Consider the following 18,653-nt stretch of genomic DNA (forward strand, 5'->3'; position numbering starts at 1 on the left):
GTTCTCAACCTTTTTTAATTGTTTTAATTTTTAACAATGGGGGCAAATAAAACCTGGGGGGTAAAACCAGAATAGCTAATTGAATGCTTTTGTAACCCCATATTTTACACCCAGTGCCAATTGTCTATGTAATCGTGGGCACTACCTTCCTTCTGCCAACCTAGGGAGGCCAGGGCCGAGCTCATTCCTGCTTCAATGAGCCAACTGACCTTCTTATCACCTGAACAGGGGAGAGTTTCCCTGGTTGGACGTAACGCGTGGAAGGAACAACCAGTTCTTCCAACCAGTTCCTTTCCCCTCCATCAGGCGCCCCGGCTGGCCAGGGGGAGGCAGTATAGTGACCAGGACTACTGCATGTTTTTGTGAGGGTATCTACCCTAGGGAACACGGGGAGAACATGCAAACTCCACACAGAAAGGCCCTTTCACCAACCCCACCTAGGGTATGGGCACCGATGACGCGGAGGAAAGAACACGTCCCCCAGTGCCCACAGCGTCCCCTACGGGAATCAAACCCAGGACCTTCTAGCTGTGAGGCGACAGCGCTATACCGACTGCGGCACCGTGCCCCCGGCGCAAAAACAAAAAGGAAAGTCTTTAAGGCCCTTACACACCGGGGGCGATTTTTTAATGCGAATAATACATTTTTTTAAAAAACCTTATAAAGTCAATGCAAGCTTCCACATCAGAGCGAAAAGGCGTCTTTTATTTATTCGGACCGAATCCGAATTTTGCGTATATTCGCATAATCACCGGTGTGTAATGACCTTTAGTCTTGAAAGCACAAACAGCACTGACTGTGGAGCTCTTAGCTGGTCTGGGAGTGAGTTCCACAGTCGAGGGGCAGCTGAGCAGAAGGCTCATGGTGCTGAGAGCTTGGTGGGGGGTGGGCGGGGAGGTGGCGGTTAGTGTTTACACACTCCATTTGCTTCCTAACTATCGATAATTTCCTGGAGAAATGCTGTGATACACAGTCAACGGGCGCTCGGGGTGGCTCGGGGGTAAAGTAGACTACCTGTAAGCGAGTAACATATTACGGAATTACAGAGTATTTCTATATTGCAGTCCTGATACTTTTACTTAAGTAAAATATCTTCTATCTATTTTCCACCACTGATTAGGTCACCCCCAAAGTCTTTGGAAGACTTTGAAAATGTTTGAGAGTTCATGTTTAATGTCACCTATCCATGATGACACATAGGCCCACCCACAATAGGGACAGCAGGTGGGAGAGTGGTAAACACAGGTGGTTCAATAGAGTGGAGACAAACGACCTGCGAACGATTGATTGATCTGTTGTTGTTGTTGTTGTTGTTGGTTCCGGCTGTCACCTTGAGTCATCAGCACAATAGAGTGCAGCTCCACACAGCAGCCTGTTATTATGACCCAGACTGATGCAATGCTGTGTGTGTGTGTGTGTGTGTGTGTGTGTGTGTGTGTGTGTGTGTGTGTGTGTGTGTGTGTGTGTGTGTGTGTGTGTGTGTGTGTGTGTGTGTGTGTGTGTGTGTGAGCATGCCTGTCTTATTAAAGAGCTGGACAGACCCCTGTTACTGAAAAGCACTCTGTAGCAACGATTACTATCAGAATATAGTAATCATTGTTTTGGTTCAAACCTTTTATTTTAACCAAGACAAAAATCACGTACCCTACCTTTAAGTAAAACATTCTGAGTACTTCCTCCACCACTTTGTAGTGTCTGTGTGCAGTCAGAGAACTCGGAGATTAAAAAGTTTTTTTAGGAGGAACAAGTCTCACTGGGAAAACAGAAACGCAGAAAGGTCACGTCTCTTCACAAAACGAAACGGAGGCACGTCTGACATTTGGGAGCGTGGGTAACATCGATTCATTTCACATTTACAACGGACAGTGTGAAAGTTTGCTTCCGTGAATTATATAGGGCATTGGTTCTCATGTGATTTTCACGTCAAGGGCTGCCAGATTTTGGATTGTATTTTCGTTTTTATTTAACCTTTGTTATTTCAGGTAATCTTGTTGAGACCTGAGGTCTCATTCTCAAGATACGTGGTTCTCAAAGGGGGGTCCAGGGGTCCTTGGGGGTGTTCCAGGGGGTCCTCAGCTAAATGTGTCAATAGTGTCCAAATCAGTTTAACCACTTACTATATATTATGCACCCTATGTATTTGAAAATAGTAGATCTACAAGCTTAGAACGTGTCACATCACAACACGTTCTGAGCTTGCAGATCTGCTATATTCAAGAGAATCTTGACAAAATGTGAGGAATTTGGGATTATTTTCGAAACATTTTAACAACCTGAATCTTGTAAATTGCATCCCTGGCACAAGATCTTTTCAGCAGAGTTGTAAAGAAACTAAGTACATTTACTCAAGTACTGCACTTAATTGAGGTATTTTTACTTGAGTATTTCCAATGTTCTATACTTTTACTTCAACCCCACTACATCTCAGAAGCCAATATTGTACTTTTACTCCATTACAATTATAGCCGATCTACAAGCTCTGCTATTTTCAAACATTTTACTACTTTTACTTTTGGTACTTTAAGCATATTTTGATGCCAATACTTTTGTACCTTTACTCAAGTAACATTTAAAACACAGGCCCTTTACTTGTAACAGTATTTCCACATCGCGATATTGATACTTTTACTTAAGTAGAAAATGTGAGTACTTTTTCCACCACTGCTTTTCAACCCCTTTTAAGTTTTCTGATTAAAGTATATAGGGTAAGCGTCAAAAACATGTATCATCTGGTGGAAGAGATCCACAAGGTCAGGTGTTTGTGTGTGAAAGCTACAAGATAGAGAGATTAAAGCAGAGAATCATTGATCTTCTCTGCTCCCATTTCAACCCTTCAGGGTTTTTTTTATTTTCTTTTTTTTTACCCAGGAGGCCTATGGGGGACACGGTGACTTTGAGACCTGACAGCCAGAGTCGTTTTGATTGGATCTCAGAGCAGCACACACACACACACACACACACACACACACACACACACACACACACACACACACACACACACACACACACACACACACACACACACACACACACACACACACACACACACACACACACACACACACACACACACACACACGCAGGCCAAGGTGGATCATGTCTTATTATTTAACCACTTAAAACATTGAATCCGGGAACGCATCCGTGTCATTTTTTAAGATTTCTTTGGGCTAATCAAAAACAGCAGATCTACAAGCTCATAGCGTGGCACCGAGTGCCGCGCTATGATCTTGTAGATCTGCTGTTTTTGGAGAGAGAAAAAAATTGAAAATGTGTGCAAAACTTTGAATTGTGATATACATTTCTAACTCAAATCTTTGCTTCTGGGGGTCCCTGGAACAAAATATTTTGAGATGGGAGGGGGGGGGGATTTACAAGACATTTGTAGAACCCCCAGAAGCAAAGATTTTAGTTAAAAAAAGTTTTCTTTAAAACATAAATATATTCAAATATTTGCACACATTTTCACGATTTTTCCCCAAAAATTGCAGCTGTACAAGCTCATAGCGTGGCACTTGGTGCCGTGCTACGAGCTTGTATATCTGCTATTTTGGAATAGCCCAAAGTATAAAATAATGGTTATAGTTAAATATCTAAAATGACACATAATATGCCTTCCCGGATTGAATGGGTTAAACCCCAGAAAAACGAATGAGGTGGGAGACCACTGTATAATGCAAAAGAATGGTTTTAATGCCTTTCAACAGCTATTTTTTTGTTTTCACTTTTGTTCAGGCACACAATGGCTTACAACCTTACATACTATAGACCCCTTAACAGACGACGTCACACTGGTTGCAAGCGTCATACTGCGCAAGCGTCAAACCTGTCAGGTCTCGCTAGGGCGCGCAGCACTAGCCAACACACAAGAGGGGGTTGGGGTGTGCTGAAACCAGCCGAAACAACAGGTTGAGAATTGATTGTATGAAACAATCACCTGTGCATCCAGTCTCAATGTTGGTAAACAAATAATTGGTCTATACTCCGCAAAGTAAACACTCAAGAATGTTTCTGAACACATTTGAGTCAAGACTTCCCAATCATTGTGTCAGGCTTTATTTCTCAAGAACGATGACCTGCTTACATTAATTAAGAGTACTTCTCCCACCACTGGTAGAAAATATGTAATTCTTGTCCCTGAGACAATGTAGCCGCATTACTAATCTGTAGTGTGTGTGTGTGTGTGTGTGTGTGTGTGTGTGTGTGTGTGTGTGTGTGTGTGTGTGTGTGTGTGTGTGTGTGTGTGTGTGTGTGTGTGTGACGCACGTGCGACAGAGAGAGAGTCTGTCCTTTGCGTATCTCGAGAACCATTCGACCAATAGAATTTAAACTTTGCCTGTGTATCGCTGATGACCCGCTGTGAAGCCGGGCGGGTCAGTGATTCTCCAACAACATACGTAAATCCGCAAATCTATAAATCTCTGTGTGTGTGTCTGTCTGTCGGTGTTCTCTATATATGGATGACAATGTTCCCTCTAAGCTGTGCGTCGGCGCTATTTCGGCGCAGGAGTCCCTCGTGCACAAGGGAATTCCAGAGCATAAACAATGGGTGATAGATTTGTGTATCTCAGGGGGAAGTGGCATAGCAACCCCCGCTCTCATCTATCTCTCTCTCTCTCTCTCTCTCTCTCTCTCTCTCGCTCTCGCTCTCGCTCTCTCTCTCTCTCTCTCTCTCTCTCTCTCTCGCTCTCTCTCTCTCTCTCTCTCGCTCTCTCTCTCTCTCTCTCTCTCTCTCTCTCTCTCTCTCTCTCTCTCTCTCTCTCTCTCTCCTCACACACACGTGCATCAAGACATATGTATGTACGTATGTACGTACTTACTTACTTACTTACTTACTTACCTACTTATTACTTACTTACTTACTTACTTACTTGCTTGCTTGCTTGCTTGCTTGTTTGCTTGCTTGCTTGCTTGCTTGCTTGCTTGCTTGCTTGCTTGCTTGCTTGCTTACTTACTTACTTACTTACTTACTTACTTACTTGGCTTGGATGAGTGTGTGTGCATGAGCAATAAACATGTCTGACGGTTGGGAGAAAAGCACAGAGTGGCTCGGGTAAAATTAGAACATTGGACTGTGAAATGACGTTATGTGAAAAAACGGACTGGGTTTTTGGTGTGGACTGGAAGGGACTTTTCATTGTTTCGATCACCTCAGTACACTATTGAATTGTTTAATGGCAACACGTTGACAGCTTTGAATTCATGGATGTCCAGAGAGCACTCCAGCACTCTCAGCGCACATTCCCAAACGTACCCTTAAGATAGCTGACAGGCAAATGCCAATTAATACTGCCTCAGAACTCTTCTCTGTGTTCTGAAAGCCAGACCCCACCCTGGCCACCATATGGCTGCATGCGGTCGCTTGAGCCACTGACTGAAGCATTGTGCGCTACAGCCAACTCTGGAACCAATGGTTTAAATACCTGGATATTGTGGCGTGGTGTGTTGCTCGCACACATGAGGCCCCTTCTTCTTCTTCCTCGTGTCCGGCCATCTTCTATATCACGTAAAGTAACTAAGAAAATTTACTCAAGTGCTGTACTTAAGTACACTTTTGAGGATTTTTTTTTACTTTACTGGAGTATTTCTCATTTTCAGTACTTTTACTTCTACTCAATTACATCTCGGAGGCAAATATTGTACTTTTAGTCCACTACAATTATTTGAAAACTTTAGTTACTAGTTACTTTGCAGATATACATTATGATATTATGAAACATACCTTAACCACTTTAGCCCTATTTTATACATAAGCTATTTGAAAATAGCCGATCTACAAGCTCACAATGCGTCGCATCGCGACACGTTGTGACCTTGTAGATCTGTTATTTTCAAATATTTTAGTACTTTTACTTTTGGTACTTTAAATACATTTTGATGCCAATACTTTTGTACTTTCACTCAAGTAAATTTTTAATTCTGGACTTTTACTTGTAACAGAGTATTTCTATATTGCAGTATTGATACTTTTACTTACCAGCGGCATCTGGCTCGGCTATGGTCATCTCCAGTGCATTGTGGAGTGTAGCTACATTTCATGATGTGTTCCATGGGTTGTGGTTCACTGATTAGGACGGGGGTTGTTGAACTCAAGCCTCTGGACCTTTTAGTAGTGTTTGATCTGTCTGAATATTGTAGGCTGGCTATTCTTAGATATCTATTTTCGATGTTTTTATTGCAATGGTTTTATTAATGTTTAGTTTTTTTCCCCATGTCTATTTTGATGATGAGAGCTGTTGTTAACACCTCACAGGTAGGTACCTACGTGAATTTGACAGATAGGTTGTTCATGCATATCACTAAAGAGATATATCAGGTTTATTGAACCTACTGTAAGCTGTCTTGTGAGACTAGTAGAGCCAACTTCCAAACTGTTGCTGTGTTTGCTTTTCATTGCTGGCAGAATGAAGCCGGGCTGAATGTGGAAAACAACTTCAGAACAATCACAATAGCTGGACTATTTAGGATAGTCAGAACATATCGGAGGTGCAGAACAACCCACGGCCCATTTGTTGGGCAAGACCCTAAGAAACAGCGCCATCTTAGATGTTGCTCAGCAGTCCAGGGGAACCCCAACAAATTGAGGATCCACCTTAACCGCGCTGACCCTATCTCATACTTCGGCTATTTTTGAAACATTTGGAAAAATCTTGACAAATTGTGACCATTGCGGAATCACTTTGTACGTTTTTAACAACACAAATCTTCCTGGCACAATATCGTTTAAGATGGGGGGTCCGTGGCCAAATACATGTTGGGGGTCTTTGACATGACAATGTTTTGAGAACCACTGATCTAAGGGGTTGGACAGGTGGTCTCAAGGTGACCACAGTGCAACCAGTGCACATGCCAGATGTTGCTCAAGTACTGCTCAGGGTGAGGAGTGTTTGCTAAGACCGATGGAATAATTGCCACTTCTACAAGTGACTCTGTGTGTACAGTATGTATGCCTGTATGTCTCCATGTAGCATGAACACCTGCAACTGATTACAACTCAAACAGGACGGCACAGCGTGGCACCTTATGTCATCAATGTGACGTCATAGAGTGGCCTCCAAGTACTATAACAATGGGGACTGCACAGAGTCTCTGCTCAGACCTAAACTTCAGTGTACTTAGTAACTATTTCAGTAATTCAGACTTTCAGTTCAGTGTGTCAGGCATAATTAATTATTATTCAATTAATTATCTAATTAATTCTTCAACCGCAAGAGGATGGCAGATGTCACCCTAGTTCCCGCTTCTGCTTCCCCAGCGAAAGCAGAAGCAAGGAGGAGGAGGAGGAGAACCGTGAAGGCGGCGGCTCCCGTCAGGCGCAGGAGGAGGAGGACCACCGGCAAGAGACGCGCTGCGTCCGCCGTGAGACCCAGGAGGAGGAGGAGACGCGCAGCTGCAGCCCCAACTACCAAAAGGAGGCGCAGAAGGTCCACCGTGCGTCGCAGGAGGCCCGCAAGAAGGACTGCGCCAAAGAAGCAAGTGAGGAGAAGGAGAAGGAGGAAGGTGTCTGCGTAAACATCCAGGCTAGGGCTGCAACCATTGATTGTTTTCTTAGCGATTATTTCAATGGTTACTTAAACGATTAATCAAAATGTTTTATTTAATTTTTAGTTTTTGGCACAACAGTGTAGTGCGAAAATGTGATGTTTTGAGCTTGTAGATCTGCTATTGTCACTTTTTATTTAGTTGTTGTTTAAACGGTTCACCTTTTTTTTAATACTTAATTCAATTGATTAGTCCATAAAGTAACCTGCGACGCTGAGATGAACAAGGCCCACCCATCAAGATCGGTGTTAAGACCCCAGTGAGAAAGGGAACCCTGCTCGAGACCAAACGTACTGAAGCGCCTGGATCTTTCAAGCTCAAAAAGAAGGCTAAAGCAACCAAGGCAGTCTCTGGAGACAGACTGTGGGCTCACACAATTTTCAAAAGCTTCCGCCAAACAGTCTGTGCAACGGAAGCGCTTAAAATGTGAAGAAACCACAGCGGATGTCCGCCTCCCCCTACTTCCGTTTCGGCTTTGCAGTCGCGTAACTTTGCCCTACTGTAGATCAACGTAGTCGAAGCAAACGGAAATGACGAACAACAGGACAGCTTCCGGGAGGCATAAGTGCAGACACCCTCTGTAGTATTTGAAGATTGTGGAAGAGTCATCTGACTTGAGAGACTAAAACCAAGGTAAAGAAATGCGCTAGGAAAACAGTCAAACGCAAGAAGCGAGCTGCTAAGAAACCAACAGCCAAGAGACGAAAGAAGGCGACCAAGAGTTGTGGAAGATCAAGAAGCTTGCTAGGAAAATACCAAGCAAGCAAGCAAGAAGCAAACAAAGAAGACATCCCAAGAAGACATCCCAAGAAGACGGCTTAACCTCACCTCATTTTCTTTCCAAACTAGTGTGATCTCCGGTGTAGGCCACGCCTTTTCCCCAACTAATATACATCCGGTTGCTGGTTGGCTGCCGTAATGTTATTGTTCCCTCATGAATGCCGAACTTAGTAGCCTCGTCTTGCTAGTCGCTACAAGCCAGAATGAAACATGGACATGCCAGTACTCTCAGATGTATAGTTTTTATTTTAAGGATGAGCTAACCTGCATCACAGGTTTGTTGGTAGGCCCTAAAGCCGAGAGAAATCATTTTGAAGGAGCACAAGCTATCTTCTCTAGTTTACGTCGCCTGTTGACACGAGGTTATATCCACTCTAGACCAGATCAGAAAACCGCAAAACGAGTTGATCACAATCCACAGTAGTCTACGACGTGGAGAACAAACCCGCTCCAATGTTGATTTTTATTTATTCTTTATTTTTGTATTTTTTATTTCTTACAAAATATTGGTAATCGATGGTCTAGGGAAATTGGGATAGGCATCTGACCCAAAAGAGAGGGAACCTGACCCTGGAAAATCATTGAATCCAAAAGAAAGGGTATCCTGGCCCAGACCAAGGTTAGCAGGGCTTCTGGATCTTTCAAGCTCACAAAGTGAGCCGCCAAGAAACGCGCTGCGACCCAAGAAGACTAAGAAGACCACAAAACGTGCAGCTGCAAAGGAACCGATGACCAAGAGAAAGAAACAAGGAGACCAAGAGTGACAGGAAGGTGAAGAAGCCCACTGCTGCTAGGAAAGGAGGCACCAGCAAAGATGGAAGCAAAACAAACTAAACCATTTTCAAATACATTGGCTGTTATTTGACTTTTTTTTTTATCCACTTTCAACCTGGTGTCCTTATTTTTGGGCATGTATATAGGTGAACATTTTGGTTATCAAAATCATAAACGTCTTTTTTTCCCATTTTTTATTTTTGTATTTTTTATTAAATATGGGTCAAAACCGCGGAAATCATTGGGCTAGAAGAAGGCTATGAAGGCAGAGAAGCATGCTGCCCCCAAAGAGACTGGCAGCCAAGAAGGGAAACCAACAAGGAAGCAATCAAGAAGGACATAAAGAAGGAAGCAAAGAACAAAGCTAAGAAGTTGGCCCAAGAAGACAATCAGCCAATAGGCTCTATAAACGGCAGGCGGCAGCCATATTGGAAGGAAATTGGGCCTCTTCCTTACTTCCGTCTCAGGTGTTAACAATAATACTAATGAAGGCTCTGTTCCATTCTGGTCAAACAGAAGCAGGGTGCTGCTGTGGTCTGGACCACACCAGTGGGTCTCAAAGTGTGGTCCAGGTACCCTCATGGTTCCTTGAGGGGGTTCCAAAAGGCCTGTTTCAGGTGTGTAACTCTGAGAGTGTACAAATGGAACCAAATAGACCCTTATGAGTCCATTTAGTTCCATTTAGTTCCTCAGAGTTATGAGGGTTATGGGGGTCCTTGAAATTAAGTTTGGGAACCACTGTGCTACACTAAATGGAACAGAGCCTTCATAAGCAACATTGGTAACACCTGTGAAGGAAGTAAGGAAGTGGGCCAATGTCTTTCCAATATGGCTTCTGTGCATGGAGCCTAAGTAAACATCCATACAGTAGCCTACGACGTGGACAAAAGCGAAAGCCGAACCAAGGTTGCTGTGAAGAGCCTGGTAGTCTCTCAAGCCACACGACAGTCTGTAACTACACTTCCTGAAAGATGTGAACCGAAGCTGTCATCATTTTATATCTTTAAAATGTCCATTTCAGCCAAGCAGCAAGCTGTATGCTTTGGCAAATTTTATTTACAGTAGGACGCATTTACACGACTGCAAAGACACCAGCTGCAGAGAATCTGAACGCCAAGAGAAGAGACCACGAGTGGCGAGAAGACCAAGGAGCCCACTGCTGCTCGGAAGGCAACACCTCTTAAGAACTATTTAAAAAAAAGTGAAAATATCTGATCTACAAGCTCACAATGTGTAAAAGTTTGATATACTTGCTTCCCATAAAATGGTTATGTTTTATTAGTTGGAAGTGTTTAGTGTTAGTTTGAGTTTTTATGTATTTATTGTAATAAAAATCACACCCAGTGTGAAGTGGGCGGTGTGGTCATCACAGTGGTCATCATAGTGATGGAAGCTCATAATCCTATTTATAGGTTATTACTGTCATCATGTGTCTCGCTAGCCAATCACAGTGCTGAATAGAGTCAGCCAATAGAGTCAGCCAATCACAGTACAGGAAAGTGGGCCAATCACAGTGCAGGAAACTAATACTAATGAGGTGTCCCAACCCCACTTATAGGGGCGGCTACACCACCCAAAAATGTATTGTAAAAAAAAAGTGATAGAACATAACATTTAAAAATATATTCACATTAATTTGTATTTATTCTTATATAATACAAATATTTAGTTTAGTTTGTAAATACGAAACAGTTTCAGTTAGTTCTTTTTTGTGTAAAGTCTTATTTTTATTCAACTAATAGATTTTTTTTTCCTCTTTCTAGTCTAGTTTTCATAAACTAGAATTAACTATAATAACCTTGGTCCAGAGTTTCTGGCTCTTTCAAGCTCAACAAGAAGCCAGCTGCCAAGAAATGTGAATCCACAAAGAAACCAGTGGCCAAGAGACTCAGGAAGGCAACCAAATGTATCAGGATGATCAAGGATCCCACTGCTGCTAAGAAAGGAAGCAAGCCAGAAGGAATCAAAGGAAGCAAAGATGGCGTCCCAAGATGACATCCGCTAAGATAACCTTTGTTTTTGCCTCTCGGAGCACCACCTCATTTCTCCTCCTCTTGCAAAGTTCACTTCCTCCCGGGTGCTTCTGTGTTTATTCCTACTAGCAACAACACTACACGTTTAAGGCAGTGGTGAGAGCTTAATTCTGTGCTTCCGGCTTGAGCGAGCGTCTTTATGAACAATTTGCTCGGGGAGAGATGCCGGACAGGGAGGGTAATCCTTGTTGCTGCACAAATGGGGTTTAAATAATTGCTTACATTTATTTTAATCAAATAAAAAATTCAAAGGGTGCTTGAAGTTGTAGTGCACAAGGTTCTCACTCGTAGATCAGCAGTCTTCAATGTTTTTCAGGCCAAGTTCCCCTTAGCTGATGGAACTGCAACTTGATAAGAGGCTTTCAAAGGAATTTCACCATTAGCTCATTGTCTCATCAATACAATATCTGTAGACTGTTGAGAGATTTGAGACTAGTTTGGAAGTATTCCACAGGTTCTTTCTGTTAAGTGAGTATGGGTTGAGACTGAGAGATTTGAGTCTAGCTTGGAAGCATTCTAGTGTTGTGTTGTGTCGCTCGCAAACGTTTGGTCCATAAGGTACCGGGTATTTTGAGTGAACGAGATTAACTAGGTCACGTGCTGAAAAGATGAATTCAGTCAGTTCAGTTGCAGAATGCAACATTTTGATCGGCTGAAAAGAGACGGTTCCACTGTTCCTCTTTCCTCATTGGACTGAACTACGTGCAGGAGGGCAGGCCCGCCTTCCAGCGACGGACTGATAGCTGATCTACAAGCTCACAAGGCGTTGCATTCGCAGCACTTTGTGAGCTTGATGGGCTATTGTCGGGGCGCGACCCGGTTGTACACGAAGTATAAAGTGGGCATGATAATACAGGGACAGGCAGCAGGAGTAGGAGGAGGAGGAGTGACTGCCCTGCAGATGGAATGACTAATGAATAATAATATAAATCTACAAAGTAACTACACACTAAAGTTTTCAAATTATTGTAGTTGAGTAATAAGTACTAATTTGCCTCCGAGATGTATTGAAGTAGAAGTATAACAATCAAACAATGGAGATACTCCAAAAGTATGTATTTAGCTACTTTCCACCACTGTATACGTTCACTCAGGATCTTCTGAATGAACTAGGATGCAGTCACTCACTCGTATATACTGCATTTACCACACACGTGCACGCACGCACGCACGCACGCACGCACGCACGCACGCACGCACGCACGCACGCACGCACGCACGCACGCACGCACACACACACACACACACACACACACACACACACACACACACACACACACACACACACTCAATGCATTTCAGCATGGTCAAGATGACCTGCTACAGTTCAAACAGAGCATCAGAATGGGGGGAAAGGTATTTTAAATGACTTTGAATGTGGCATGGGTTGCTGATGTTAAACATGCTGGTCGGAGTATTTCAGAAACTGCTGATCTACTGGAATTTTCACACACAACCATCTCTAACGTTTACAGAGAATGCACGAAATTTGGCAACGTGTTTTACAATCTTCTGTTGTCCAGTTTTGGTGAATTGTAGCTTCTGTTTCCTGTCCTTAGCTGACAGTGTTCTGCTAGCGCTAGCCCATCTGCCCTAAGGTTTGACTGTTCAGAGATGCTCTTCTGCATAACTCGGTTGAAATGAGTGGTTCTTTGAGTTACTGTTGCCTTTCTGTAAGCTTGAACCAGTCTGGCCATTATCCTTTGACATCTCGGCATCATCAAAAAGGCATTATCGCACACAGAAATGCCGCTCACTGGATATTCTTTTATCTTTTTCAGTTCTCTGTAAACCCTAGAGATGGTTGTAGAACATACATAATGAATCGTATAATCGACTCAGTTAAGCTGTTAAACCCAGATTGTCCAGGGGAAGACGTTATTTTATTTAACTGTCTGCTAAATAGTAACCCAAGGTGTGTGTTGTGAACACAGTTAAAGCAAGGTGATGTAAGTGATATAATTTGTTTTGTTTAAAACAAAAAGTATTAGTAAAAAACACAGGAGCCTATCTCCGTTATAATGTGCAAGACCTCTGGGAGATGGAATGATGAGGTGGAGCGCCACACTTACCATCAGGTCCCAGTAGCCTACTAACCACACGACTTGCTCCACTCAAGCCGTGCTACTCATACGCTAAGTCGGCGGTACCCGGGACCGAACCAATGACCTTGTGGTTCAAAGGCGAAAGCTCTACTGACTGAGCTACTGACTATGGGATATGACTTTGGGATACACAAAAAGGTACGTTTTGTTGAAAACGTAAAGCTTTATATTCTGATAGCAATCATTGCTCTAGTGTTTGTTCAGTAACAGGTGGTTACTCCAGCTCTTTTGTTTACTGAAAATACATTTTCTGGTGGGTTGCCGATTTCATCCGGAGAGAGAACCCCAAATATCTATTCCGTTTTATAGTGTTTCACAAGGTTAAAGGTTGCTCTTTATTGTTACATCTTGTGCACAAGTAGGCTAAATAAGCAGTTGCGTAACTACTGTCTTAAACATTTAGGGTCGCCTGAGACATTTAGGGCCCACCCTACATTGGTAAATAACAAAGTGTGTATGCAGAGATTGGAGGGCCCGAGTGTACCACCCTGCCCACATTTTTTTTCAGCTTCCTTCAGACTAGCAGAATAGGTAATACAAATAAATGTAAAGAAAACAAAGGAAACAGAAAGAGAGAAACAAGAGCAAAAAACTGCCATAGTGTTATACTAATAGGATAATACAGATAATACAAATAATTCAATTACATTTCAATTCAATTGTATCAAATCAAAACAAGTAGTTTCAAGACAACTTGAGACAACTTAGATCAGTATTATGTACCTAATAGATCTTGTACTTATATGTGTGGCATATTATATACACCATCAGCTGTAGTAGTAGTAGCTGACACAGTACCTTATATATGCACCTTTTTAACTGATTGTATCAAATCTGAAATGGAAGCTGGCAAGATTTGTGGCATGATTTTAATTTACCTTCAAAAAAGTCTTCGACACCATCTGTCATAGTTTGCTTTTAAATAAACTGTCTGCCCTCTGCATTAGCCTAAACTGTCTGCCCTCTGCATAGCCCCTCATGTCTAAAATGGTTTATATCCGATAGAGACCAAATGACACGTTTATGGCCATTTCTGTTCTTCGTTACCTGTAACATGTGGGGTCCCTCAGGGGAGTGTTTTGGGTTGCTTGCTGTTTTTAATTTACATGAAATATGTGGATAAGCTACAGGCCACTCTCAGGGAGAGTTTCAATAGAATCAAGTCTTGGCTCAAGTATATATTACATTTGGGTCCCAACCTAGGCTGTGTAGATTGGTATCACCATGCACTGACCTCGGGGGCCACACTTTCGCTGCTAAACTTCAATGGCTCTCAAGACCATGAGCATGGGTGAACGGTAGAATGGAATTTCTGACTTCGTCTTTTAGCCAGTTCACTTGTTTTTTTGTAGTTCTGACTATGCAATTTGTTCTTGGTATGGTGTTCTGATGGTGTTCCGAGCAAAGTTTTGAAGGAAAAACAGGTTTCCCAAAACAAACTTATATGACTTACACCAGGGCTAGCCTCCAGAGAGCACGTGGGTAAAGAACACTTTCAATATCTGGGCTGGCTCCCCCCGGAAGCTAGGTTTGTCCAACTCCAGCTCAACATGGTTCCAAACACTCACAGGACCCCTGAGGATTTCTTTCGTAGGTGCCCATATAATACCTGAGCCAGCATTGCAGAGCTGTACCTGTAAGTGCAGAAACAAATATGGATTTGGATAAAGTGGAGCAGTTAATTGGAACATGCTACCGCCGCCCGTGAAGAGCATCAGTCATAACTTGTTTGGGAAAAAAAGGTCAAATCATGGCTTCTAGATAGTGTAGCAGATTAGCGTGGTTGTCTGCACATATCTTACTTTTATAGGTCACAGAGTTGCTAGAGGGTTTTCAGAGTGGGCTTATGGATCAATGTCTGTTCTTTGTTGTTATGTCTGTTTGGACAAGACAAAGGACCACAATGGAACCAAGTCTCTGACTTCATTGTGTCTTCTTATCCATGACGTGTTATTTCAGTGAATGCATTGTATTTACTTGTATTTCTCTTTTTCAACATAATTTCAATCAATCAATCAATCAATCAATCAATCAACTACACTCAGTACCTTACTGTGGGGGGTTTCCCTTGTGTCCTTTTTTTCACCTGTTTATTTCTTTTTTCACTTGTTTATCCGGTATCCTCTATGATTTCTCTGGTGAAACTGGTATCCTGAACTGAACATGTATTTTGTTGCATGGGTCGGGTTGTAATTAGGACTGTAGGTCACCGTGAGCAAGGTGTAACCCATAAGCATGTTGAGGTGTGCGTGTTGGTTCAGGACAGCGCTGCATAATTCAATCTGTCAACAGAGCTGACAGCTGTTATAACACTGTGTGTGTGTGTGTGTGTGTGTGTGTGTGTGTGTGTGTGCGTGCGTGCGTGCGTGCGTGCGTGCGTGCGTGCGTGCGTGCGTGCGTGCGTGCGTGCGTGCGTGCGTGTGTTCTGTCAGCCTACACACTGCTAAAACACTGTGTGTATTAGCACTGTATCAGGTGACAATATGTACACACACACACAAACATACGTGTGTATACAGTATACAGTTATAGAACATGCGTCAGTAGAAACATGTGAAAACACATACTGTATGCATGAACACCTGCAGTCACTGATGGACACACACACACACACACACACACCCACTAACTTTGCTTAAAGGGATAGTTCACCCAAAAAAATATCGATTAGTCACCCAATGGAGACTTGAATTAATGGATATTGTTTTGTTTTTGTCGCATTCCTAAGCCAATACTTTGATGACCAGCGGACTGGTAGGCGTTTCCGGTAGGAGATACAAAGGAGAATCTTTGTGTCTCCTACCGGAACCGCTGCCGGTCATCAAATTATTGGCTTAGGAATTGGGTGACTAATCGATAGAAAAAAAGTTATTTTGCGGGTGAACTATCCCTTTAAGGTAGTCCATTGTGACCGATGATGACTTTAGATGCGGGATGCACACTGTCCGCCACAGGCTAGGAAATCCTGACCCGGTGGGGCAGGTGCAGACTTGGCCAACTTCCTTCTATGACTTCTTGCCAGGTTGATGTTTCATGCTGTCCTACTCTTCCTCCTTGTACTCCTTGTTGGCAGAGACCAGGCCAGGAGGAGCTAGATCTGCAGTGGCATCTTTCAAGGGAAGCATGCTTGATTCCACACTTCTTTTGGTTGGTCTTCAATAGGCTCTATATAAACAACAGACATATTGGAAAGAAATTGGGCCATTACCAATGATACTAATGAAGGCTCTGTTCCATTCTGTTCAATGGTGTCGGGGTGCTGATATTGTGTATGTTGGCTCACTGGAAAGATGCGGTGGTCTCAAAGTGGGGTCGCCAGGTCACTTTTAAGATGTGCTGAAGGCATTTACACGCACACGCGCGCGCGCGCGCACACACACACAACACACACACACACACACACACACACACACACTTGCACTGAAAAAAAGCTGATCTACAACTTCACAACGGGTCGTGCTGTGACACATTGGGGGCTTGTAGATCTGCTATTGTTGGTGCGTGGCAAATACAAGTATAAAAGTATAAAGCAAGTATAAATCAGGCATAACTCCAAGCCCACCCCCTAAATGTCTAATTAATCCTAACCCATAAAGGTAACCTCTAAAATGTCTAATCCTAACCACTAAACCAAACCTTCATGTCTAATCCTAATCATACCCCCTAAACGTAACCTCTATTATAGGCCTATGTCTTATACTAACCCCTAAACATAACCCCTGAATGCCTAATCGTAACCCTAGCCCCTAAACCTAACCTCAAAATGCCTAATCGTAACTCTAACCCCTAAATCTAACCTCTAACTAAATATAAGCATAACCCCTAAATATTTGTCTAATCCTGTTCTTAGTTGTAAACCTAACTCAAAAACATCTTTTAACCATAAGCGACACAGCTCAGTGCTTTGATCCTCATGTAGCACTGGTCATTTCCCCATTTTCATTTTACAGTTTATGAAAGTACAATAATGTAAGCTTTTAAATTATGTGCTTGTTCATTGAAATCAGAAAATATTTGAAGATGTACTTATTTGAATGTTGTTAAACACCAAACCAAGAAGTTGAGAAAAAGGGTCTCAAAGCTTTCACACAACTAGCCGTCGGGTACGGGGTGTGGCTTGTAAAGTCCACCCATAAATGAATGTGACGTCATAGACTGGCCTCAAAGTACTATATTAATGGGCACTGCACCGAGTCTGCACACAATTGTAGTTCAGCGTGACAGAAAGAAATTGGTAATAATTAGTAGTCGTTAACTAAAAGTAATTCAATCAATTTAAATTCTTCAACCGTAAGAGGATGGCAGACGTCGCCCAAGTTTCGGTTCCCGCTTCCCCAGCGAAGGCGGAAGTAAGGAGGAGGAGGAGGAGAACGTTGAAGGCGGCGGGTCCCAAGAGAACGGTCAGACGCAGGAGGAGGAGGACCACCGCCAAGAGACGCGCTGCGTCCGCGAGGCCCAGGAGGAGGAGGAGACGCGCAGCTGCAGCCGCAACAACCACCAGGAGACGCAGAAGGTCCACCAGGCGTCGCAGGAGGCCCGCAAGAAGGACCGCGCCAAAGAAGCAAGTGAGGAGAAGGAGACGAAGGCGGGCCGTAGTGGAAGAGTAAGCATCCATATTGGGGATGCAACTACGGATTGTTTTCTTTCTTCGATTATTCCATCGGTCACTTTTTTGATTCATTCATTTATTAGTATTTTTGTTTCATATATCAACAAAGCGTTACTTTATACTTTGTCGCACAGCGGCGGCGTGCAAGAATATTCAAAATAGCCGATCTAGAGGCTCACAACTTGTGAGCTCATTGTGAGCTTGTAAATCGGTTATTTTCACTATAACTTTCTACTTTTTTTTTTTACACTTTTCATTTAAAATTGCGACGTGTTCTGAGGTTGTAGATATTTCTGACCAATTCTGAATTATAATTTTTAAAAAATTGTCCAAACAGACCTAGAAACACCTAGAATGACATGCCCAAAAGTGGGCTCAATCATTAATTGATTATTTAATTAAATGATTAATTATATTTTTTTTATAATCAATGACATTGATCCTCCTAATCCATAATTTTTATTTTTGAGAGCCTTCCATGTAACTTGATAAGAGGCTTTATCAAAGGTAGCTCACCATATATAGCTGATTGTCCTCGTCTTTGGAAGTATTCCACAGGTTTTTATTGAGCGACTGTGGGTTGTGTCCAAGTGAGACAACGTGCTAAAAAAAGCAGTAAAATTCAAGAAGCGAGAGCTGCCAAGAAACACACTGTGGCTAAGAAGCCCAAGAAGACGCCCAAGTCACGTGCCTTGGGGCATGCACCCACGGAGAAAGCAGAAAGCCGAGCACCAAGCTGAGATCTGTGTTTTGCAACAGTGCTGCTGTCGATGGAGCTAAAGGGTGCACAGAGGTAGACTATAAATGACA

This window comes from Gymnoscopelus braueri, assembly GCF_963280865.1.
Source record: "Gymnoscopelus braueri genome assembly, chromosome: 10".
NCBI classification, from domain to species: domain Eukaryota; kingdom Metazoa; phylum Chordata; class Actinopteri; order Myctophiformes; family Myctophidae; genus Gymnoscopelus; species Gymnoscopelus braueri.